The sequence below is a fragment of the Ptychodera flava genome, chromosome 7, assembly GCF_041260155.1.
Source record: "Ptychodera flava strain L36383 chromosome 7, AS_Pfla_20210202, whole genome shotgun sequence".
Taxonomy (NCBI): domain Eukaryota; kingdom Metazoa; phylum Hemichordata; class Enteropneusta; family Ptychoderidae; genus Ptychodera; species Ptychodera flava.
The window spans coordinates 42,786,926-42,813,293 of record NC_091934.1 but is presented as its reverse complement, the minus strand read 5'-3'; the positions used below and the strand labels follow the sequence as shown (position 1 = coordinate 42,813,293).

The following is a 26,368-nucleotide window of genomic DNA, read 5'->3' as shown; positions in this document are numbered from 1 at the left end:
TGACAGTGACACACGACTGATCATGTCGTTCAAAATCTCAAGTGTCTCTCGATTCACATGAAGGCGCGACTTTGCACAATTTTTAAATAACGGATATTTACAATCTAGTATCGAAGTTTGACATATCGAGGATTTCGGGACTAGAATCGATACTAGACGATACTAGAATGAACTGCGGTTGTCCCATTCAAGTTGGAAGCCGCGTCTGTGTTACCGCCGATATTCACCGGCGTTTTGGGGACTGTAATATCGATACTACACGATACCAGAATAAATTGCTTGGTGCCTCGGCACGCCGGATCTGTGAAATCTCCGATATTTACCCGATATTTTTCGGCGATTTGAAGACTCTAATATTGTCGGGAAGGAAATCCAACAGAAATAATGCAAATCAGATAGTATATTTCTATTTTTACCTCCCATTTGCCATACATATATGGCAATTGGGAGGTTATATGGTTGAAAAAAGTCTGTATGTGAGATGTCTGTCTGTATGTATGTATGTATGTATGTATGTATGGATGGATGTCTGTCCGTCCAACGCAAAAACTCAAAAACCGCTGCACGTATTGAGCTGATTTTTGGTGTAGTGATGCCATATATGATGTAGATGTGCCGTTGTTAAAATGAACTCTTTAGTCCCATAGATATGCTAATGAGGTAGAAAAAAAAGGGAAAATGGTCAAAAATCAATAACTCAGGAACTACTCATCTGATCATTGTCATATTTGGGTTTTAGGTACCTTGGGCCCAACTCCTTAACCATATAGATTCGATGTCAATATTTGATGCTTTCTATTTTTAATGAATTTTTTTTTCTTTTTTTGCCATTTTAGTAAAAAATCTTTTCCTCTTAAACCAATGGTTGGATCGCTTTAAAATTTGGCGTGCAGGTACCTTGTTAAAACTCAAAATAGAATTCATCAAAATTATGGCACAATTTGCAAATTTGTATTTTTGGGCAATTTTTGCCATTTTTGGTTAAAAAAATCTTCTTTGAAACTGTGTATGCCATTACTTTCTAATTGGGTGTGCAGGTTCCTAGGAGTGACCTGAAGATGACTCTGTGAACTCAAGCTGAAATTTGCAAATTTTGTGGTACTTTTTGTCATGCTTTCAAATTTGGTACATAGGTGAAATGTAGTAGGTCATTCATTCAAAGTCAAGTACTGCCTGTGTGAATGAGCAGATTATAATTGTGATGTTCCAGGCTGAGGTGTTATTTATAGGAATGATGCAATAATAGATGGTAATTGATATTTAACTGAATTACATTGTATGTAAGTCTTGTACTGTATAAACCCTATCAATTCACCCAGAAAAAAATAATTAATATGATTTTAAATAATTGAATTAATTAGGAATCAACAAAGCCAAAATAATTTTAGAGTAGAATTATTAGAATGTTCAACTTTTTTGACAGTTCATGGTGAAATGCTTACCATCTTGGAGGATTAAAACATGTAAAGGCAACTTTCCTGAATCCCAACTTTGACATATTCTAAACCGTCATATATTGTGCTCTGTATGTTATCTAAAAGAAATTGCTCATAATAGTTTGTCATGATAGGTTGGTCAAATAAATAGAGATAGAGAAAGTTCCAATTTCCATTTATGGTTGACTTGGTAAGGATAAAATAAAATTACTTTTTGAGGAAAAAATAGAGTGATCAATTAAAAGAGTGGTCAAAGTGATAGGGTTTTTATGGTAAAGCTGGACTGTAAGATTCCTCATGTGCTATTTATAGCAATTATGCAATCTGTGTAAACAGTGCAATGAAAGTGTTACATGATTCCTTATAATGCTTTTGATAACCTTGAACTTCTTAAGTTGCAAACATTTGTCTCTTCTGTGTGCTTTCTCTGAGTACCTACAGGCTCAACTTATTCAACAGAACTTACTTGCAATGTTAATTTGAAAGTTAAAATGTGCGTGGTTAATAGGATGAAATACTGATAAAGATAACCAGCTGAAGATTCTTTATAACCTGACAGATATGCTGTTTTTTTATGACGTAAATGTTGATAAGCAAGTCTTGTTTACTTTAATTAGAATGTAATTAACTCTCATTTATATTATTATAAGCAGTAGTATCAAGTTGATCAAGCTAATATTGACAAGTTGGTCGGCTGTTGGAGGTTAAAAGCTGTTAAAATAAATGTATGCATGTCTATCTGTTTGTCTGTCTGTCTGTCTGTCCGTAGACCCGCGTTTTTTGGAGGGTCTATGGTCTGTCTGTATGTATGTATGTATGTATGTTAGTTATTATGTGCGGATGTATGTCTGTCAACATTAAAAACTCCTAAATCGCAGCACCTACCATCTTAGTATTTGATGGACAGGTGCATCGAGGGGTGGAGATGTGAATTTGTTAAAATAAACATGTCAAAGTCAAAATATGCAAGGGAAAAAAGGAAAAATCCTGCAAATTGCTAAAACTTTGTAACCACTGGCCAGATTTGGTTGAAACTTGGTATGCAGGCTCTTTATAGTGACTTAAGGTACATTTCTTCAAATTGTGGTAAAATTTTGAAAGTTGTATTTTTCGGGCGATTTTCCGTTTTTTTTGTCAAAAAATCTTTTCTGAAAGCACTCATCCCATTGCCTTGAAAACTTGTATGTATGATCCTAGGGTTGACCTTTGTCAGATTTGTTCAAATTGTGGTGAAATTTTCATATTTGTATTTTTGGGGCAATTTTTCCATTTTTTTGTCAAAAATCATTTTCTCCCAAAGTATTAGTTGGATTGCTGTAAAACATGATAATCTTGATCCTAGGGTTGTTTTCTGTCAGACGTGTAAAAGTCATTATGAGATGGAGCATTCACATTGCTGGGGCATAAGATTAATTTGGAATTGCAATGGAATTTCTTAGTCAACCTGTAAGAATGCAATGTCATGTGTGTACCAGTAGTTAGTATCTCTGTAAAATGGGAGGACAGTGAGTTAGTATCTCTGTAAAATGGAGGACAGTGTCATTGACACTATTTTTCTATTTATTATCCAGGGTTCTGTACACATACTAATGACGATTTCACAGCGTCAGTTTATCTATTAGTTTATTTGTTAGTTAAATGAAGCCATAATATGCAAATCTGACCTTTCCGTTGTTTTTTATTTTATGTCTACTTTGACATTTAACTTTGGTCATAGACCCTCGAGAAAAAACTGTGATATTCATTGTTACCAGAATATTCACCATGACTGGTATAAAAAAACCCTCAAAATTCTCTGTGTCATTACTCGGAACGTACCATGCAAGAGCAAAGTGTACATATTCAGAACGTCAGTTTGATCGTTAATGGATTCAGTGTTAAAGGCACATGAGCTCTAACTTTTTGCATTATTTCCATGATTTTACATTCAAATTAGAATTAGTTCATGTGTATTAACTTACTGAAGGGTGTGCAAAGACGTGTTATTGGCCACGTACTCAAATCGCACGTGTAACTTTGAACGAGTCAAATAATAAACGGTGCCGCACCCGATTATGGCGGCGCCCATGGCTTGAGTTCGCAAGAGTACACATAAAGTGTGAGTGTTGCGCATGCGCATTAGATTCCTCACAAGAAAATGGCGTCTCACAGTGGGAAACGTACGCCCGGTCATATCGGATTCTGACAAGGAATGGAGACAACAGCGCAGTAATGCGTCTAAACGCCTTAGCAAACTAGACATCGAAAACCAGATCGGGAGATGGCTTCAGTTAGAGGAAAAAAACAGGGCTTGCAAATCCCGATTTGGCGGAGGAGTTAATTGATTGGTAAGTATAGGACCGGACAGCGAGTGACTGTACACAATATATATACCGCCGTGTCGAATAGTGCGTGCGAGTACTTGACGCACCATGGGTTGTGCAACGATGCCTTGATAAATTCACTATACATGTATTAATATTCAAAGAAGGTCACGTTTTAGCCTTTGAAAGATCAACTTTGGCTCTCCAAATGCTAGGAAATACCATAGCTTGAATAGAAATCACAACAAAATCTCATACTCGCGTACGGTAAGCTTTTACAACACAGTGAGTTACGTACTGAATCGTTTCACACATCTTGTCGCAGTTACAACAAGAATCGAAGTAAACAGTCACTGTCCTCCCCGGACCAAGCGACTGCTATTGCTACTGTTTTTAATACCGCCAGTTCTAAGCGCATGTTACGAGTTGGCAAACATCGCCTCTCGTAACATGTGGTGACAGGTGCAGCCAACGGAGCTACAGCAATATTTGAGGGCAGGGGAACTATTAATTTTGCTTGGGTAGGGGACATATTTTAGCTGGCAGGGGAGCAAATTTTATTTTATTGTCGGGCAGGGCAGATATCGGTTGGTTGTCCCGGGGACAGGGCTTTGCGAAAACGAGGAGAGGGGGAGCCACTTTTAAAACGGGGACGGGAAGTTGAGCCATTATGTTTTAAGGGGAAATTTTTTCACAGGGCTCGGGAAAATCAACAGGTTTTCATCACAGGGTAGGGTAGCTCCATGTCTGCAGGGGAAATGGAATGACGAAATTTAGGGGTGAATTTTTTGCAGGGCAGGGGAAATAGGCAAACTTTTCCGCCACAGGGCAGGGGAGCTTCAAAAATTGACAGTGGGGAGGGGAAACAGGCAAAAATAAGTGGGGAGAGGGTAAAAATGAAGTTTGAGTGCGGGAGAGCAAGTCGAAAAATTTTCAGTGACAGGGCAAATTATGAACAACTAATTAATTACTCTCATGATGTAAAATAAGTCAGTTCACATTACTTGTAATGCACAATATATCTTGTCATAGTAATGACCCCTTTAAAAGTGCATTGTTAATTGGCTGCACCTGTGTTGAGCCAGTACAGCAAGAAATTTCGTGCACATCATCAGTTTCATCTGGTCATGGGAAATAAATAATTTATCCTGTAATACTTCTTAGTAGTAGCACAGACACTAAAAAAGAGGGTCTATGGTAGTAGGAAGTGACGATTTAAGATTTGTATTCAACATGATTCAATTAAGGGGTAACTATCGATCCTTTCAAGCAAAGTAAAAAATTCCATTTGCTTTACAAGTGTATGTGTCTTGAGCCAAAATATAATGTAAACATATTTGTAAAGTAACCAATTTCTGTTTATCCATGGACACTCAAACCTCATGATTGTAGACTTCAGCCATTCGGTCATGGTGACAAGCAAAATACTGATAATGCCAGATGTTTAGATTGTTCAGCCTTTTTCTTCAATTTTCATCACACAAGTCTGCTAACATTTTATTCCTTTCAGTTTCAGGTTTTGCAAACTACCGTGCAATGTTGTGAATTGAATGGTGTCTTCAGTATGCACATAGCTGCCCAAGTTGTGATGTACAGAAAGTACTCTATATGGATACATTTACCATCTTCCCTTTTAGTAGAGATGTAAACTTTCTTAAAAAGCATGACAATTGTATACATTTTAAAACGTTACCTTTTATTCAACACATCGTCACTGTTTTCAATCTTAAAAAAAGCTTTCACCTTTTTTACAGTAAATGAGACAGTAAGCATGCAAGATAAAACATTCAAAATAAGAAAAAAATTCATGTACAATTAGGGTAAATCCCTTCAGGTCTAACCCCTATTTATAGGCTGAATTCAGGTACTTTACTGGGAACTCAGGCAGGAAATAAATAAAAAAATTAGGACAATGATTGCACTGAATGTCTTGTCACATTGAGGAATGTCTGTCCCCAGGACTGGCAAAATCCTGGTTATTGGACGAGTGTCTCTGTAAATACATGACATATATGCAATAAACGTGTACAACAATAAGTGTACATATAAAACTTTGCGTGAAAAATTCACATCAGTTGCTCCATAGACATGAAGATAGCCATTGATGAATTTGATGGAAGCAGATATTCAAATTTGTACATGAAATGAGAAATGTGGCACACCAATACACATCACCATGAAAGGGTGATACAGTTGTTTGGCCAAAGCCAACTGTACTCCACAACTACTTGACACACAACAGTTAACGGTACAATGGATGGTACGGTAAACATGATATGTTGAGGTCAACAAATTAAAACAGTACAGTTAATGAGACTTCCCCCTGGTATATATACATACACCACACAATAAATTCCCACAATTTGGTTTGATTTCTACACACGACATTAGAATTTTTGTAACTTTTTCAGTTCTGCCTGAAAGCAATAAGGCAAACTCTCTAGACAAATGCCATACTTTTGGTGAGCAATTTATGACAAACTGAAGAGGTCATTCTCTTAGATAGAAAAGTCAGCATGTAAATTTCTTTTGTCTTTCTGGTGGATGGGGAAACAATATCCTTTTGTATCATGAAACAGGTGCAACTAGTCTCCCTACTTTCAATCACATTCTTTATGGCTGAGGACACAATCAGTGGAAATTTATGAAAATACTATCTCCTCTCTCAATCAAGCATAATTTTCTTAGTCATTTAAAATGGCAATTTAGAAGAATGGTGTCCTTAAAAGTACATTTCCAGAATTAAAGAAACCAGTCTGTGAATTTGTGTACACAGGGGAGACTTTGTAGATTTCACTGAAGAGTCTCTGAGTGTATAAATCATGATTAACATGTATAGGAAATATCAAGTACTGTGCCAAATGGGAGGTAACCAAGCTGCTGTGTTTGGGTTAAATGAGCTATATATCTTGTTATCATTTTGTCACAATTAGGCCAAAGTAAGTAAATTCTTTGTTTTGCGTCCGCGCGCGCCTAGGTTTTTGGAAATTTTTCGGAAAAAAAACACAAACATTCCTTTCAAAATTTCGCCGTTGGTGGCGCTATTTTGTCGCAAAAACAAGTCGTGGCGCTCGAAACACTCCTTTACGGCAGTCAGATTTCACTAAAAACAGTACTCTCTACACATTTACACCTGTCGATACTCTCAGCCTCACGCCGGGCCTCACGTTCTCGCTGTCTGTTGTGGCTTTGCCTGTTGTGGCTTTGTCGTCACGATAAAAAATGGATGAAAGCAGGGAAATAATCGAAGTTAAAATACAGGAAACTTTGCACGGCAACTTGAAGGCATGGTCATTGCGAGCAATCGGGACTTGAACAGAGAGAGATTCAGTCGGCCGATTGGACTTGGGTACCACGACTCAGAGAGTTTAGCAGACGGAAAAATCGGAAAGTGTTGAGGCCTATCCTAGTTAATTGGTCTTTTAGATTTGCCAAAATTTGGTTAATTCGTTTTAACTTGAAACAAAAAATAAACCAGTGATCAGTCCTGTAAAGGAAAGGCCTTTATGTACTTTTTTGTTCAGTTTGGGTATGGGAAAGTATATTAGAATCCCTCTGTGAAAGTTCAAACTTGTAGTAGGCGGTCGTAGCTGCTCTTGAAGGAGGTCACACTTTCTGCATTAATGACATCGGCTGGTAATTTATTCCAGGTGTCCACAACTCTTGCTGAAAAAAGTACTTTCTTGTGTTAAGTCGAACGAATAGTTTATGAAGTTTGGGACAGTGTCTTCAAGTTCTCGAGTTGGCTCCTAACTCAAGTGAAAGGTTACAGTGGTCATGGCCTTTGATAAATAATTCTAGCGTTGAATCATGTCGCCGCGAATTCTTCATTAAACCAAGCTGTTTAAGTCTATTTTGATAATTGTAGTGTTGGAGTTTGGGTATTATTTGCCGTGCTAAGATTTTTATGTCCTTTTGTAGCCATGGTGACAAAGCTTGTACTGCATATTCGAGCTGTGGTCTCACAAGTTGCTTGTAAAGACGACGAATGACCTTTTATGATTTGATCGACAATGATCGTTTGATGAGATCAACATTCTGTTTGCCTTTTTGCACACTTATCACATTTGCTTGAAGGTTTTAAGGTAGAATGAAGTAGATCATTTTCTTCAGTTGTACGTCCCAGTGAAATATTGTACATTGAGTATTTATTGAAGGGTTGTTGTAGCCAATATGCGTCCACCAGTGTTCACTCATTTTTTGTAGCTTGTCCAAATCAGCTTGTAGAATTTCAGGATCACTACAATTTCGCAAGGGATGACATGTCTCAGTAATTTTTTGAGTTCAGAACTAATTTCACCGCCAGTATGATTGATGTAGATTAGAAAGAGTATTGGTCCAAGAACTGAACCCTTTGGGACACCACTTGTGACGTATTCTCCATTCAGATGATGCTCCATTTATGACTACTCGCTGTTTTGTAATTTCAATCATGCTTTGACCCACTGTAGAATATTTCCATTTATGCCATGATACTTCATCTTTTCAATCAATCTGGTATGTGGTACTTTGAAAGTGCAAGGAATATAGATGTGAAGCTTCCACCTAAATTTGGGTCTGATGAGTCTGTGTGTACGTGTGGAGACTGACAATTGCGAAATGCTTTCTTTTATTTGATGGAAAGGAAAGGTGCTGGTCCCGAGGAAGCTACAGGGAATACTTTTGTCAATTATATCATCAATTTCTTCTTCTGTCTGATGCCCCATCTTTCTAAAATTGAATGCAGAGGCTACAAGTTACCATTTCTGTTTGGTGTTTTCTTTCACAACAGACACCTTTCAGCAAAACTATGACATTCCATCAGCATAAACATTACAAGAAACTTGAAAGAAACGTACAATAACTTGAGGACAAAAGACTGCTACTGTATAGTGTTATAGTGTACCCATTCCTCAAACTGCCAAGGCTGTAAAGTTGCTGTGCAATAGTATTGACATGTGGACGCTTTGAATGCACAAGAAAGAAATCTAAAACTAATAAGAGAAAAGCAAACGTCAAAGAATGACTGTTTATTTTGATCCATTTGTTATGAAATGCATACAGTGATCATACAGTGTGTCACACTGTGACAGGAGTATTCATGTGGTTTGAGAAAAATTGTCCAATTCAGGCAAACAGATTTTGTGTTAAATTTTCTGTGTGTGTTTTTAAGCCGCTTACCCGCGTACCTTTTAGGATTTTGAGTGGACGCAAAACAAAGAATTTACTTACTTTGGCCTTATTCAATTCAGCACCATTTTACAAGTGGTATAGCCACAAACTGATTACATCAAATCACTGTACACAAGACACAGACGCCCTGAAAGTTATGGCACTGTGTATCATGTATGGCAGTTTTGACGTCATCAGTTAGTGGCTATATCACTTGTAAAATGGTGCCTGCAATTCCCTTTATGCAAAATGTGTTGGAATGAACCCTGTAAATTGACCAAACTGATCAGGATAGTTATCTCTTATTTCCCAAACACAGCAACCTGGTATCACTCTAGTTTCCTGTGTCAGGTTTCCCATGCTCCCACAAAATAAATTGCTGGTATGCAGCATGCCTGTTGCACTTGTGGTAGTCATCAAAGTCATTGGTGGCCATCATATCCACCCGATAGGCTCTAGCAAACTGCAAGGACTCCTTCGTCAAGGCAGATAACTCTGAAATCATGAAAAATATGATATTTGTTTCAATATGTATTGCTTTTGAGTATATTTGCCATTATTGGATAAATTCTCATTGATCTCTACTTCCTTTCCCAAAGTTCTGAGTTTGGTACTAGTTTGCTTGTCTCAAAAATATTTTTAGAAGAACAGTAACACTGTTACAGTATCTATGCTGATCTTCTGAGAGGTGTTCTTCCTTTGAAATACCAAAATGAGGATTTTTATGTACACATGTAACAGTCTCATCTTACATTTTAGAATTCCTCTGTGACCATGCCAGTGCATTCTCAACACTCAAGAGCATTACGTATCCAAAAGTCATTACATAAATAATTTGCCCAGCACACATGGCTTTCCATCTCAGTCAGTTGGTATTCATCACATTTAGAACAATTATTACATATGCATCAAGACTGTTTACCAGATCTGATCTAAACGCAAAGGATGACTTGCAGTTGATTGGATTTATTGCATTAAATTGACAATTCAGCCCATAAATGATCATGGGTAGGGACAATATGGTTAAAGTAGGAATTCCCTAATAACTTGTATGATGATTTTCTTAGAAAAATTTCATGGCAAACTGTCTGCTTGTTTGCATTCAGTTCATAAACATGCTGACTAGCAATCTGGAGATACAGAGCCCAGGCACCTCCCCACAACATTTTCTCTCAGCAAGGGTTGGCATCTGCCGACAGTTTTGACGGACACATCAATCCTGACTGCTTTGTGAAGGTCCAGGATGGGATCCTCCAGCCTGTTCAGATAGGACTGCAAAGTCAAATATTAAACTTATGTCCCTCTCAACCACCTGCAACAGAAGATCATGCTTCTGTTCTGGTGTCATTTTCTGCAGCATCTCCTGAAAAGAAGATGATATTATTGCGATGGCTATATGCTGATGTCAATCTGTATGCCCCATTATCACGGTGTGTATACAAAGCAAAAATTTTACTTACATGAAGAGTATTTTTCCGTTGCTGCACATCTCGCAATGCCTCATCTGCTCTTGTCACAAGCCTTCCCCATCTAGCCCCTCTTCCTCTGCCCCAACCTCTGCATCCCTGTCCTCACCCTCTCCCTGTGCCTCTCCCTCTACCCCTGTCTCCCTCTTCTTGCTTGGGATTCAGTTATTACAGAACTATCAGTAGAATCGGTCGGTGATGTCTGCAAAATGAAAGAATCAGAAAAATTACAAAGGAGATTCAAATGTAGATATACTGCACTCTGCCGGTCACTGATCAGTGTTGAGTTTTTCTTTGTTACCATCTTCTCTTCTAAACAAAGCCAAGTAAGTAGTCGACACCTTACTTTAATTCTTGACCATAACATGGCAAGTAAACTGTGGGTTAACTCTTGGTGGAAATTAAGATGTGTAAAGTCAGACTAAAAATTTGGAAGGAAATATGCTTTTGATGCATAACATATATATTTGACATTTTCAAAGCCACTGCATAAAAGGACCACCTTTGTCATTTATGTTGTATCATAGACCCTGGAGAAATCCACTGAAAATGTGTTGTTTACCCTTCAAATTTCCCAGCAAATTGTACTTCAATCAAAAGCCATGGCGAAAATACAAATCACAATAAAACAGCTGTTTGTCCTTGTTTTTGTATCACCATAGCAACGTTATAGTCACAAGTGCGAACAACGCCGTTTTCTCCATGCTCAAAGTTCACCGCTTTGAAAAGAAAATTTCTAAAACGAGTTGGCATAAGTTTACAGCTGTACTACACATCACACAGCCGCCTTGTACCTTTCTTTCTACCTCCATGGTTGTAATGCTACCGTAATCATCACGGAGCTTGCTAAACTCGTCCTCTCAAACATAGAAGTAGGATCGGGGCCGTATGTCTCAACAGTTCGATTAGAGCTGACTAAAAACACACGAAGGCATTGTTAAACTCAAGGTTATTCACACAATAATTCCGAATCTATGTGAAGTAAGTAATCCGTTTGCAAAATGACTCGGAAATTGACAGTGTTCAGAAATAAGATCGACTGCATTTGGTCAATGCCGCTCATGGTTCACGCATCATGCGCATGGCTCACTCAAGCCAAATATAATCGAATACGTTCGTAATTACAAAACCCGAACGGCGTATCGCTAACTGAAAACCATTCTGGGTAAATCCAGATTCAAAACGAATTCCTAGTTCTGGAAATCCATGCGAAACAACGAACCACAACGAGACTCTAGCGTACGCTAGCCTATGCTATGGGCAGCTACCCGTACGCTTCACCGGACTTCGACCAGCGGCCGCCTGGCCGGGCCAAATTCACAAACAAGCTCTAGTTCTTTGTCATTTCAATCGCATCGTTTATGCCTACAACTGTTGTAACACCCTCTTTGTTCAAATGAAACATCGAACTGGAGAACAATCAGCATGAAATACTAAGTTTGAGGGGGAGAAAACACGTGAGTTTGTTTACAAAATAGACATAAGCTAAGTTACATTACCTCATGTGTAGACTCCATTGTTGTCGAGTTGCGAATGGGGTCACGCTCCCACATCGCGCAGTATCACACAGTAAGATCCCGCTCTCGTCCTCCGTGTGACGTTGCATTTGCTGTGTTCTTTGTCACGTGACTGCTTTTGCGAAATGGCGGTACATTTAAAATGAGGCGATATCGCGAGAATTTCCTTGCGTTCTGTGTCGTTTGTGACTGTCCTAGTATGTTAGTTGAAGGGTATATCGCTTAATTGCAAGAATTCAATCAACATTCGAGACGTTTGGGGGTTATTTTAGGGTAAATAAAATGTTAAAAGTTACAGCTCACGGGCCTTTAAGTACGAAGTATTATTGTCGGGGACCGCTTGGCAAATAAACTTAATATATTCCAAGATAGATCGCACAAAAAATAAACACAGCAGTTGCCTGTCCCGTTTTTCTCGAGGGTCTATGCTTTGGTGTATATATAGAACAGATAGAAGTAAAACCACGGAATAAAATGTGTGTTGTAGCAGAATTACAGAACACATCGTGTGTGCTTGTCTGTCCATCAGTCACACCAAGACGAATTTCCCTTCGCCACAAATCGATACTAAACGATACTAGAATGACTTGCCCTAGTGCCTTACAGTTCTGGCCAAACCCCACTTACAAGGACTGACTCTAGCTTCGATACTAGACGGTACTGGATTCTGTCAAATCGCAAGTAAATATCCGAATGTATCAGAGATTTCACCACCTCACACTTCTTGCCAAACCCGACTTCCAAGGACTGACTCTAGCTTCGATACTAGAGGATCTAGATTTTGTCCAATCGCACGTAAGTAAATATTTGATACATATCTGAGATTTCACCATTTACAGTTCTGGTCAAACCCGACTTCTAAGAAATGACGCTAGCTTTGATACTAGACGAGATACTACATTTTCTCAAATTGCAAGTAAATATCCGATATATATCGGAGATTTCTTCACCTTATTTGGCCAAACCCGACTTCAATGGACTGACTCTGGCTTCGATACTAGACGATACTAGATTCTGTAAAATAGTAAATAATATTTACTTACGATTTGACAGAATCTAGTATCGTCTAGTAAAATATTCGATACATATCGGAGATTTCACCACCTTACAGTTCTGGCCAAACCCGACTTTCAAGGACTGACTCAAATGTAAAGAAATCAATGTGGAAGAGGCTCCCCACCTAACTATCCAAAATGTTTTTGTGTTGAGTTTGTGTTTGATTCGTTTCGAAAATGTGTTCGTACTTTCTTATCCGATTGTTTGTGTTATTGAAATGTTTTGTTTCGCTTCGGATATTTGTAGGAAAGTTTAGATTGGTGTGTACGGTAACGTTTTGTTTGTGTGGGGAAATCTTATGGCGAGACGCAGCCGGACCTATGGTGTTACAAAGTTAATAGAGTGGCCCTTTGTCGCTTGCGTTTCGAAACCCAAGTGTGATTTCTCATCAGTCGCTGGCATAGGGTCAAACAATGCAAACCTAGGCTAACTACAACTAATTAACAGATAACTAACCTATGGACTAAAGTTCCCAAGACCCAAGTTACCTGTAGACATAGGATGTATTAAGAAGTAGGCAGGTTTGGGGCAAAAATACTGATTGCCTCAATTCTTTCCCATCATATAGTATGAAACAAAGGAGACAGTCAAATTTCTAGCTATGACCGGTCAATCGCTGACTACACAGAACTTACTGCTATGATTTCTGTGAAAATATAACTGACCATGAGATTGATTCAGTGAACAATATTCAAGGGCTCGTTGACCAAAATGGCATACTTTATTGAGGTAGAATATCCATCATTGTTATAACAAAATGTAAAGCATTCATGACCCCTGATGTTCTGATGCAATTGATCTTTTGAAATGATTGTCAAAATTTGTGTACTGAGAAAGTAAAAGCATATTGTAAGTACAAATGTAAAAACAGAACTTGTCATTTGCTGTTGTCTGATTTCTCAGTTTTAGTAGCTATTGAATCTTTTTTATCCTCAAAAAATCAATCATAGAGAACCAGACAAGTCTCCAAAAATACATTATCCCATGATCTTACTTTATCTGGTGAACAAGCCACTCTAAAATTTCTTCAAAAAAGTTTCCATTTTCTTCAAAAATTCTCCGGCAAAAACTCCGCATACGACGCCATGTCAGATAAACAGTATCAGAGTTCACGTGCCCAGGTCGTGAACTGGTTTGACTGAAGTCGCATTTATCAGTCGCGCTATAGTCGTACAATGGTACTAGAAGAAGTATCGCTCGCTTGAGTTGCATGTATTAATAATAAAAAGGATATCTGTGATATTTGAAATGCATTGACTAAAAAACACGAAAAGGTTAACGAAAAAGACTGAAGTGATGTAATGGGTCATGATCTGCACGCATGTTATTGTGTACTCGTTCAGCGCTCAGCCGTTCAACTGTTCACAAAGCTATGCCGCCCCGCGACTGTAGTACCGGTAAGTTTTCATTCAACGTTGAAAACGACTTTGACTCTCATTTTTCGTATGCCTGAGCCCGAATTTGATCGGTTCAAGGCGCCCCTCACTTCAAGCCCTCACATTCTCTCCGGGATTCACTCGCACCGTCTTCGATTGTGAGAGCCCTCACTCAAAGCCCTCACATTCGCTTATGGCGCGTAATGCATGCCAAAATTAACATCCGCCACTGCATAAAAAACCCAAATAATGCTTATTGTATTAGCATGGATTATTGCCTGTATTTTATCCGAATAGTGCATATACAGATTAATACAGTCAAGAATCCAATTCTTGTATTCAGCAAGCCTGTATTCATGTGGATTCATGTGAATTCACATGTATTATTCTATAATACATGTAACACATTAATGTGAATTTATCTGAATTATTGCGTTTTCATACAGTGCGCTTTCTTAGGGATGGACCATTAGACCTTGGGAGGGGGGATGGTCACAATGAAATTGTGAAAAAATTTTTTTACTATTGTAAATTTCTGAAATTTTTTTTTCTAATTGAGATTAGCTGTGCAATTTTTTTTTTTCAGAGTAAATTTTCAGATTTATTATTTTTGTTTTAGTTCGTCGCTGTCTGAAGATAAAGAGGGCAAAGTTGTGGTGCCAAGCACCACAAGCGGCCATGCAAGCGGTCACCGGGGAGGGGGGTCAGGAGAGGAGTGTCCCCCTGCTGCTGGTGGAGCTTTTGAAAAATAGAGACTAAAATGGTGTTATTTGGTGGCACTTGGGGAGTATTTTTGCGGGGGGAGGTCAGGAGGCTGTTGGAGCTTTTGAAAAATTGAGATAAAAATGGTGTTATTTGGTGGCACATTTTTTTCGGATTACACATTTTCCTCTGAAACATGGTCTTCTTGCTCCTCAGTAGCTTCCTATAGTTTTGAAAATTGACTATTTTGGTTTCCTGGCTTCCCTTTCTACTGCGTGGTGAAATGCCTACATTCACCCCACCAAATATCATGCATATTCTCATGATTTACAATTGATTTTGACAAGCTGAGAAGCTCAAATAAGCTAAATAATATAGTTAAATTTGCATATTTATGTTTTTAGAGCAATTGTTGCCCTTTTTGGATCAAAACATCTGTTTCTCTGTAGCAGCATGTCCAAATTGATTGGATGTGTATAGATGTGTTGAAATTTCAATATTTGTCTTTTTAGGGCAATTTATGCCATTCATGGTCAAAAAATCTGTATTCTCTGAAAGAGCTTGTCCAATTTCTTTGAAATTTGCTACACAAAAACGATTATTCATGCAGATTTATTCAGTATTTGCTATCGAGAAACTTTCAAAGTTCAACCCTTTTGTGTGTTTTTGTGTTGGGATTTGTTGGATGGATGGCATTCTACGTAGTATATTGTTGAATGTTAAAACATGTGTTGCTGTTGTTTTTTGAGGCTGTTTTTTGAGAAAAAAGAATTGAAAATGCCTTTTTAAAAGCAAAATAATCATAATGACTTGATATGTTGTTTTATCATTATTGACGTGTTTCTACTTGTTCAACCATTCTTGCATTCATCATTGCAATAAAATGCTGTGAAAAAAATGAAACTGATGTGGCCTGCATCTGTTTACCTTGATCTTAAAAGGCAAATACAACTTTCTGTCTTGACAACCATACCATAGTTTCAATGTTTTACCTAGTGTACCTGCTTGGTTTGTACGCAGGAAACAAGTAGAAAACAGGCTCTATAATTTCATAATTTTCAAGTGATCAGAATACAAAAGTCCTGAAAAGATAAGATAATCACAACTTCCAGTATAAGGGATACAGTCTCTCTAAATGTATAAATTAAAATTAAAAATGTGCCTGGAGGATGTACTAAAAAATACAGAAAGTTGCTTTCTGTCGGTAAAATCTAAAAAAAATTCAAAATTTTAAAGACTTTTGCAGATTTTTTTTTTATGCTTTGTCTTCTTATTTATTTTTTTTTTATTTGCAAACTAGTTTGAAGATTTTTTTTTCCTAACTTTCTGCTCTGAAATTTTTTTTTCTGTTTTTAACCACCCCCCTCCAAAGATCTAATGGTCCGTCCTTACACCACTGGCCGAATTTTTCCACTGCACGGTCATCCACATTCTGATTGTCGATTTCTGAACCCACTCACTGATTTCTTCAAGTGGTTAGCGATTTCTGAACCCACTGACCGAATTCTTCATGTGGTCACCGATTTCTGAACCCACTCACTGAATCCTTCAACTAGTTCGCGATTTCTGAACCCACTGACCGAATTCTTCATGTGGTCACCGATTTCTGAACCCACTCACTGACATTCAAGTGGTTAGCGATTTCTGAACCACTCACTGAATCCTTCAACTAGTTAGCGATTTGGTCACCGATTTCTGAACCCCTCACACGATGCTGAAGTTATTTTCGTATTCGTTTTCGTATTCGTTTTCGTATTCGTATTCGTATTCGTATTGGAGTCACTGACAGAAAATGTTATTTTTAGTCCAGGTTTCAGGTATGAAACGTGCAATATACGATATTTACTGAGGTTTAAATATTGTGATAATTTGATTCGTAATTTCATCTGCCCAATTTGGTTAAATTTACATAAATTTGCATTTGTAGATTTTAAAGAATTTTGTTCACCTCATTTTATTTGAAAAAAAATACTTAAAATCGGTTGGGATCTGGTAAGGCAGCATCTTCACTTGCCAATGTCTCTTGACCGGGCAGCTGGATGCACCCCGAATCAGGTGGTCAGTGCCAAGTAATGGGACTCGTGAGAGCGGATGCAAAGGAGCTGCCCTGGACTGTACCATTGTCTTGCGGGGAGGGCAGATGTTTGTGAGGTGCTGCAAAACGGGTGACTGTTGAAAGCTATGATGATCGGGGGACTTGTCCAGGACAACCATCTAAATAAAAAAATGTGAAAATTGTTACATCCGGTCATCCTTTTGGACTCACTTTAGAATGATCCTATCCATTTACAATTTGTATTTCAAGTATTTTACTTGATTTTGATATGACTCTACGTAGACCTGAAATAAATTATAATAACAATACAATACAATACTTTACAAAACTCAGGGAGTGCGGTAAGGCAAAATTACAAAATTGCAAGTTACTACAAAGTTGTACGTGCTGCTACAGGGGAGAAAGTAACAGAAATCAATCACAATAGGTAGTTTTCTTTCAGAGTAAGGATGTGAGCAATAATAACATAAAACCGGACCGACCGATAATTTATGTATTACATTCAATCAGGGCTCAAAGTAGCGACCATTTTCAGTCGCATAGGCGACCAAATTTTATGAGATTGCGACTGAATTTTTTTCAAGACATTTCTCCATACCGTATACGTGATCAAATACAACATGTATTCGCTCAGTGTTCACGGAGCATTGTCCCGAAAGGCCGCGACCCCAAAATACGCATCGAATAAGGGATGGACCATTAGATCTTGGGAGGGGGGTGTCACAATGAAATTGTGAAATTTTTTTTTACTATTGTAAATTTCTAAAAAAAATTTTTTTCCAATTGAGATTAGCTGTGCTTATTTTTTTTCAGAGTAAATTTTCAGATTTATAATTTTTTTAGTTCGTCGCTGTCTGAGGATAAAGAGGGCAAAGATGTGGTGCAAAGCACCACAAGCGGCCGCGCAAGCGGTCACGGGGGGAGGTCAGGAGGGGGGTGTGTCCCCCCTGCCGTTGGAGTTTTTGAAAAATAGAGATGAAAATGGTGTTATTTGGTGGCACTTGGGGAGTATTTTTGCGGGGAGGTCAGGAGGGGGACGCCATTGGAGTTTTTGAAAAATAGAGATTAAAATGGTGTTATTTGGTGGCACTTGGGGAGCATTTTTTTCAAATTACACATCTTCATCTGAAACAGTAGCTTCCTATAGTTTTGAATATTGACTATTTTGGTTTGCTGGCTTCCCTTTCTACTGCATGGTGAAATGCCTACATTCACCCCACCAAACATCATGCATACCTCATGATTTACAATTGATTTTGAGAAGCTGAGAAGCTGTTTGCAAAATATAGTGAAATTTGCATATTTGTGTTTTTACAGCAATTGTTGCCCTTTTTGATCAAAACATCCATTTCTCTGTAGCAGCATGTCCAAACTGATTGGATGTGTATAGATGTGGTGAAATTTCAATAATTGTCTTTTTAGGGCAATTTATGCCATTCATGGTCCAAAAAAAATCTGTATTCTCTGAAAGGGCTTGTCCAATTTCTTTTGAATTCGCTACATAAGTCCCTTAAGATTTGTTTAAATCATGCTCTTTTTTGTGGTGGAAAATTTCTTCAGATAATTGTCATTCAGCATTTACTACACACAAACGATTATTCATGCAGATTTATTCAGTATTTGCTATCGAGAAACTTTCAAAGTTCAACCCTTTTGTGTGTTTTTGTGTTGGGATTTGTTGGATAGATGGCATTCTACGTAGTGTATTGTTGAATGTTAAAAAATGTGTTGCTGTTGTTTTTGAGGCTGTCTTTTGAGAAAAAAGAATTGAAAATGCCTTTTCAAAAGCAAAATAATACATAATGACTTGGTATGTTGTTTTATCATTATTGACGTGTTTCTACTTGTTCACCCATTCTTGCATTCATCATTGCAATAAAATGCTGTGAAAAAAAATGAACCTGATGTGGCCTGCATCTGTTTACCTTGATCTTAAAAGGCAAATATAACTTTCTGTCTTGACAACCATACCATAGTTTCAATGTTTTACCTAGTGTACCTGCTTGGTTTGTACGCAGGAAACAAGTAGAAAACAGGCTCTATAATTTTATAATTTTCAAGTGATCAGAATACAAAAGTCCTGAAAAGATAAGATAATCATAACTTCCAGTATAAGGGATACAGTCACTCTAAATGTATAAATTAAAATTAAAAATGTGCCTGGAGGATCTACTAAATACAGAAAGTTGCTTCCTGTCGGTAAAATCTAAAAAAAATTCAAGATTTTAAAGACTTTCTCAGATTTTTTTTTTACGCATTTGTCTTCTTATTTATTTTTTTTTATTTTGCAAACTAGTTTGAAGATTTTTTTTTCTGACTTTCTGCTCTGAAATTTTTATTTTTTATTTTTGACCACCCCCTCCCAAGGTCTAACGGTCCATTCCTAAGCATAGCCGTTGAGCGGACTTACTCAGAGGTTTGAGCGCGTTCTCTCCACTGCACAGCGCTGCCAATGTGTCTGCTGATGTTATCTTGAATGATCTGTCAAAATATCCCATGAATTTAATGATAAATTTTACTACAATCCAATCAAGTATCAGAAGCAGTTTTAGTGCTGTCACATCATTTCAATTGAACCAATCATAATCCCAGCATAAAATGTCATCAAAATATAGCTGACAAGGGAAAACAAGCAACCAGTAACTGCAACATGTTTTATGCGTTCACGTGCGTAATGAATATTTGCGTTAGTGGCATGTAACCGGCTAGACCATTTCCGGAAATCGTCCTTTGGAAAGCAGATCAAAGCATCGATTTCATCAAGCTTGGACTGGATTAGCCTGTTTCATAAAGGTTTTTGTTTTCAGCTAGATCTAAATAGCAAGCAACTTTGTTGAAATATCATGGCACATCTGCCGTATGGCGCGTGATCCATGCCAAAATTAACACCTTACATTTTGAGCCAAACTTCATTCGGCTCTCGCCCAATGCGACCGAACTCTGGCCGACTTCATTCGGCTCTCGCTCAATGCGACCATAGGCGGCCCATACATATTGATAAGCTTATTATTGAGTTTTTCTCAGTTTTCTCTGTCACTGTCAGTCCCTCTCCTTTTCTTCATGCTCTGACTGATCGTAGTAAATAAAATAAATGACTATATAGCCTAACCTATAGCCACTTGACTCTTTATTCATTTTACACTCCATTACAAGGACGTATATCTCTCATACACACATGCTGTAATAGATTAGTCAACACAACTAATTATGCTAATCCGTGGACTTATCAGAGGGTGGTCAACATCGGAAAGATAGTGATGTTAATGAAAAAGGAGTAACCATTCCTATCTTTCGCGATGTTGACCAACCCGTAAAATCCCTGATAAGTCCACGGATTAGCATAATTAGTTGTGTTGACTAATTAATTACAGCATGTGTGTATGAGAGATATACGTCCTTGTAATGGAGTGTAAAATAAATAAAGAGTCACAGAGGCTAGGTTATGTTATATAAACCATTTATTTTATTTATTCCGATCATTCAGAGCATGAAGAAAGAAGAGAAAATGATAGAGAAAACACTGTGAAAAACTCAGTAGTACTTATTGGGTCGCCTGTGATGCGACCCAACTCTGGCCGACTTCATTCGGCTCTCGCTCAATGCGACCAAACTCTGGCCGACTTCATTCGGCTCTCGCTCAATGCGACCCAACTCTGGCCGACTCCATTCGGCTCTCGCTCAATGCGACCAAACTCTGGCCGACTTCATTCGGCTCTCGCTCAATGCGACTCAACTCTGGCCGACTTCATTCGGCTCTCGCTTAATGCGACCCAACTCTGGCCGACTTCATTCGGCTCTCGCTCAATGCGACCCAACTCTGGCCGACTTCATTCGGCTCTCGTCCAATGCGACCCAACTCTGGCCGACTTCATTCGGCTCTCGCCAAATTCCATCCAATATTGTCGCCAACCTATCCAACTTTCATGACACTCAATGCGACTCGTGAAATGCATTCGCTTTGCGCCGCGACTCGTTTGAATCATGCTCCCTAGATTACCTTTGAAGCTCAACTCATTTGATGACTCTGCATTCGTCTTGCTTTTTGAGCTGAACGCATTCGTGTCGGGGGATATTCCGTGTTTTGGGGGCTTGGTTGGGGCGAACCATTTTTGAAATGGGCCCACAGCATGCAGCATCCGATTCAAATGAAGACATTTTTGAGTTGAAACATACCACACGTGATTTAGAGTCCATTGCATTTACTTTACTTATGTGAAGCTGATTCTATGTTATGTTATCGACTCTGATTTTACTTCCAATTGACCGTGCCAGAATGTGGTTCATGGTAGCCAACCCATCATTAAAGTGACCAACTTTGCCATACAACACGAGACGTCACAGCGCGTCATAGCGACGTCACATGACGTCATTAATATATTCAGGTGTTTTCTGTCATTGTCCTGGGGATCCAAGTATTCAATCCAAAGTCTGTTGCGGAAGTCCAGATTTACAGTTCCAACATAGTTCTTGTTATCACGTCGTCTAGCTATACCGTATTCCTCCGATTCTAAAACCCCCTTTTCAGAACGAAAGGTACGGAAAACATGTGGGGCGTTGTATAAACGGATGTCACCGCGAAATCGAACGTCGTACTTAATTTATGCTAATTGTGCAATGTTATGCAAAACTTATGGCAATGCTTTTGATTCACGTGAGCGCTGCAGACAACTCATACTTCGTGATATCGACTCGTGCACAGTAAGTGAGGCTACCCACAATCCTCTTGATTTGTTCACTCAGACATTTTTTGCTAAAGGCTTTTCAATTTTATCAGTTTCTTAACAATTTTTGACTTACAATTGAAGTTCAGGATTATTTGTTAAAACTGTGTTCCAAAATTAGTAATTATGTTTAAAATTCAAGAGTAAATTGAATGAGAAGTCGATGTTTGGAGGTGCTAAAAATTGCACACTTTTCAAGATAAAGTTATCAGTAACTAAGATGCCACATGTTAGACATGCTAATTTCCTTTGTCACGAACATTAAAAAAAATCAATACCCTTTCTTTTGTCAACACAGATGCAAATTACCTGTAGTTTCCTTGGAAATATTGTGTATGGCTGTCAAAAATCTGTGTCGACAAAATTACAAAATTGCTATCTCCTCCGCGGAAAAGGGGTTGATCTTCTCATTGTTCACAATGAGAAATCAGAAAATTATGATTATCAGAACTATGTTGCCAGAATTTTGAAATATGCCCGAGTTGTTCTGTGTACAGAAGAAATTTGCTTCAGTTCAGTGGGGTACCTCACTTACTGTGTCATGGGTATGCTGTGTCGTACTGACAGCGAATCTGTACCGTATAAATTAATGGAGATCGACAAGTTTTGAAATTTAGCGTATTTGCCATACCCTCTTTTGCTAAAAAATACGATAGCAATAAATCTTCGTATTTTGTATATAGATAATCACCACGATGCTTCGTTGCAACAAGTACGCTCCAGCAGTAGCTAGCTCCCCATAGCATGCATAGCACGGCCGCAAAGGTCAGACAAGGAGTAAAGGGAAAGTCCCTAAAGTTCCGCTGGCTGTGATTGGTCAATTACGCAATAGGTCAAAGGTGTCAGTGCATGAGGTCAGAGTAAAATTCTGTTCAGCACATGCATACAGTGTGGTGCACCACAGTTGCGAGTGTAGTGATACGTACCGGCCGCCGCGTACGTATCACTGCACTCGCAACTGTGGCTCGAACTGATAAAGTGTTGAAGCATCGGCGGGCTGGCCGAGACGAAAGATTGCTACGCCAATATGCTTACAATTTGATGAATTGAATTTTTGGCAATAAAACTTTGAAGTTTTTTTTATTTGTATCGATGAACGAAATGTCTCTTGATGTGGAATTCAGTCATCTATGATCATCTGTTCGGAATGGTATGAACATGCACGTTTTTGAAGTTGGGTATTTTTCCCTCGCAAGACTTTCGAAAGCATGCATAATCTTGAAAATTGTTACACTATCGCTCACTCATTGCCGGGACTAGTTCAGGAAAAGGACACACTCAAGCAAGACATGCCGTTCAAACAATAAATACATTTATAACATGAGAAAAAAATGTACAAAATTGATAAAACATAAAGAGAGATATTCAAAGTGTTTTCAGTTCATGCGCGGAAGAAACTTCGGATGTCGCGTTTGTCAATACAATTGCCCTCTTCATCGAAGTCAAACCCATCGAAGTCTATATCGTCATCTTCCCCCTCGTCATCAAACACGAGTCCCAGGGCTTCATTTGATAAGTCGTCATCGAGTACCGGAATCTCCTCGGAAATCATGTTGTCTTCAGTTCCGTCGAGCGCATTCGCGATACCCGTGGAAAGGAACGATTTTTCACCACGTGAAATGAGCAAATCGTACTTGATCGACACGTTCAAAAACCCGACTATCGTAATGTTCATGTTATGGTAGCCAAATGGCATCGAAATATTCGATTCGTACTTGATCAAGATGTTCAAAAATCTGCATATTTTGACGTTAGAAAAATGACAGTGACGAAAAGACTACATTGTACTAGAATCGAGACGCTCAAAAATCCAACTCTTTTAATGTTCATTTACGTAGCGAAATCCAAGTGGAATTGTATCGCCAGAACGATAGAACCGTTCCCGATTGACATGTTCCAACACCAAACGATAGTGTGCTTGTTTTGAGGTTTGATACTTCACTTTAGCACTTGTTTGTGACTTTGATTAGCGACGTAGGTGTCGCGGATATCCTTTTCTCATTACATGACAAGTTGAGTGACGTGTTCATCACAGAAACAAAATGCATTTTAACTGTGACAACAACCATGGAGGTAGAGAGAAATTGTTGGAATTGTAAATCTGGACTTCCGCAACAGACTTTCGGGTTAATTTTTGGATCCCCCAGGACAATGACAGAAAACACCTGAATATATTAATGACGTCATGTGACGTCGCTATGACGCGCTGTGACGTCTCGTGTTGTATGGCAAAGTTGGTCACTTTAATGATGGGTTGGCTACCATGAACCACATTCTGGCACGGTCAATTGGAAGTAAAATCAGAGTCGATAACATAACATAGAATCACCTTCACATAAGTAAAGTAAATGCAGTGGACTCTAAATCACGTGTGGTATGTTTCAACTCAAAAATGTCTTCATTTGAATCGGATGCTGCATGCTGTGGGCCCATTTCAAAAATGGTTCGCCCCAACCAAGCCCCCCAAAACACGGAATATCCCCCGACACGTTGCGTTCAGCTCAAAAGCAAGACGAATGCAGAGTCATCAAATGAGTTGAGCTTCAAAGGTAATCTAGGGAGCATGATTCAAACGAGTCGCGGCGCAAAGCGAATGCATTTCACGAGTCGCATTGAGTGTCATGAAAGTTGGATAGGTTGGCGACAATATTGGATGGAATTTGGCGAGAGCCGAATGAAGTCGGCCAGAGTTGGGTCGCATTGAGCGAGAGCCGAATGAAGTCGGCCAGAGTTGGGTCGCATTGAGCGAGAGCCGAATGAAGTCGGCCAGAGTTGGGTCGCATTGAGCGAGAGCCGAATGAAGTCGGCCAGAGTTGGGTCGCATTGGGCGAGAGCCGAATGAAGTTTGGCTCAAAATGTAAGGTGTTAATTTTGGCATGGATCACGCGCCATATCTGCCGGGTAGCGACTGCAATTATGTAGAACAGACCATGGATGGGACTGTGGCGATGACCTCAATGACCCGAGCGAGTTCGATACACGCCACAAGTACCGCTGCGATATCACAGCTAGGATTCAATGCGCATATACGTTTGAGTTTTGTTCTCTTGCCTACAAAATATCAATCGAAAGTTGATAGTTGCTGCATTTCTATTCAGAGTTTTGTTGAAAAAAAGTAGCTATCTACGGCTAGCGGCTTGATTGGTCCCCCAAAATAGTACTGCTGAAAGTTTATGGAGTGACCTGCAGAACAGAGTTGTAGAGCGGGGCAAACTGCGAAACACTAAAACTGGATCGCACTGTAACAAATGACGGAAACCGATCGAGCCAGTTGCGACAGCTACTAGACTAGCTGAAGCCTATTTATCATAGAATACAGGTATTTCTCGATATTTCGTGATACAAAGTAATTTCCATGCATTCTGGTGTATCTTATCATAACACAAGTTGATCAACATGTTCTGGCATAGCTGTGATATCGCAGCGGTACTTGTGGGGTAAATATCGAACGCGCTCGGGTCATTGGGTCATCACCACAGTCCCGCTGCGAGCCAAACCATAGGCTTCGTTGGCAGTTTACGACGAGACCGACCGGTGTCGTAGATTAAGCTTGCAAAATAATAAAATAGATATACCTTGCAATAAATAAAATTATACCTACTGTATCAGACTATCTACGACTCATCTTCTACTCCTACTAACGAACCTGACAGTGACAACATGTATTTTCGACCGTTTTTCAGTGAGTTGTCGATGAATTTGAACTTTTGACCTCCAACGTATTCAGTGCGTACAACGCACTGTGTACAACGCACTGAATACGTTGGAGGTCAAAAAATCGTAACAAATTGGCCGCCTGGCGGCCATATTAGATTGTATCACAAACCAAATGACGTGCACGTCTATGACATTGGTCAATGTCCTTGTACCAACTTTGAGTAAAATCGGTTGAAACATGTCTGAGTCACAGTCCCTCTATCCACGTGGATAGAGGGACTGTGTCTGAGTTATGGCTCTGTTCATGAAAAAATCATAACAAAATGACCGCCTGGCGGCCATATTGGATCGTATCACAAAACAGATCAACGTGCATATAATGTATGACATAGGTCAATGTCCGTGTACCAACTTTGAATACAATCAGTTGAGATATATGCTTGAGTTATGGCTCTGTACATGAAAAAAAGTAATAAAATGGCCGCCTGGCGGCCATATTGGATCGTATCACAAAGAAAATCGACGTGCATATTGAACAAAGTGTTCAATAAATTCCCGAAAGCATTTGTTGCTGTGTCAAGTGTTCTACTGAGATTGGTTGAACGCATTACTGATATAAATGCCAAAAGTTATAATGAAGCAGTTCATATGACCTGTTCTAAATCGTGGGGTTGTGTATTTATACTTAAAGTTAGACAAGTAAGGCTCTTTTTCCCCTTCCATTCATTTATGCGACTAACGAAAATTGTAAACATATGTAGTCGACTTGTCGGGACAAAGTTAAAAGATCTTGGAGAACTGTATACTTATGCTCTTCGTAGGAAAGTTTATCCATTCTTGGTGATAAATCTCACCCATTGAATGACAAGTTTCAATATCTGCCTTCGGGACGCCGTCTACTTGTGCCCAGGGCTAGGAAGAATCTGT

The 26,368-nt window shown here is 38.9% G+C and overlaps 2 long non-coding RNA genes across 2 annotated transcripts; one reads left to right on the top strand and one right to left on the bottom strand.

Annotated features, from left to right (window-relative positions):
• The first annotated feature begins 3,564 nt into the window (after positions 1 to 3,564).
• LOC139137610 (uncharacterized) lies at positions 3,565 to 5,665 on the top strand. Its single transcript, XR_011553415.1, has 2 exons — positions 3,565 to 3,763; positions 5,250 to 5,665. It is a non-coding gene; the product is annotated as an uncharacterized lncRNA (long non-coding RNA).
• Positions 5,666 to 8,966: 3,301 nt separating this feature from the next.
• On the bottom strand, positions 8,967 to 11,997 carry LOC139137609 (uncharacterized). Its single transcript, XR_011553414.1, has 3 exons — positions 11,856 to 11,997; positions 10,351 to 10,558; positions 8,967 to 9,385 (listed from the first exon to the last, which is right to left on the bottom strand). It is a non-coding gene; the product is annotated as an uncharacterized lncRNA (long non-coding RNA).
• Positions 11,998 to 26,368: the final 14,371 nt, after the last annotated feature.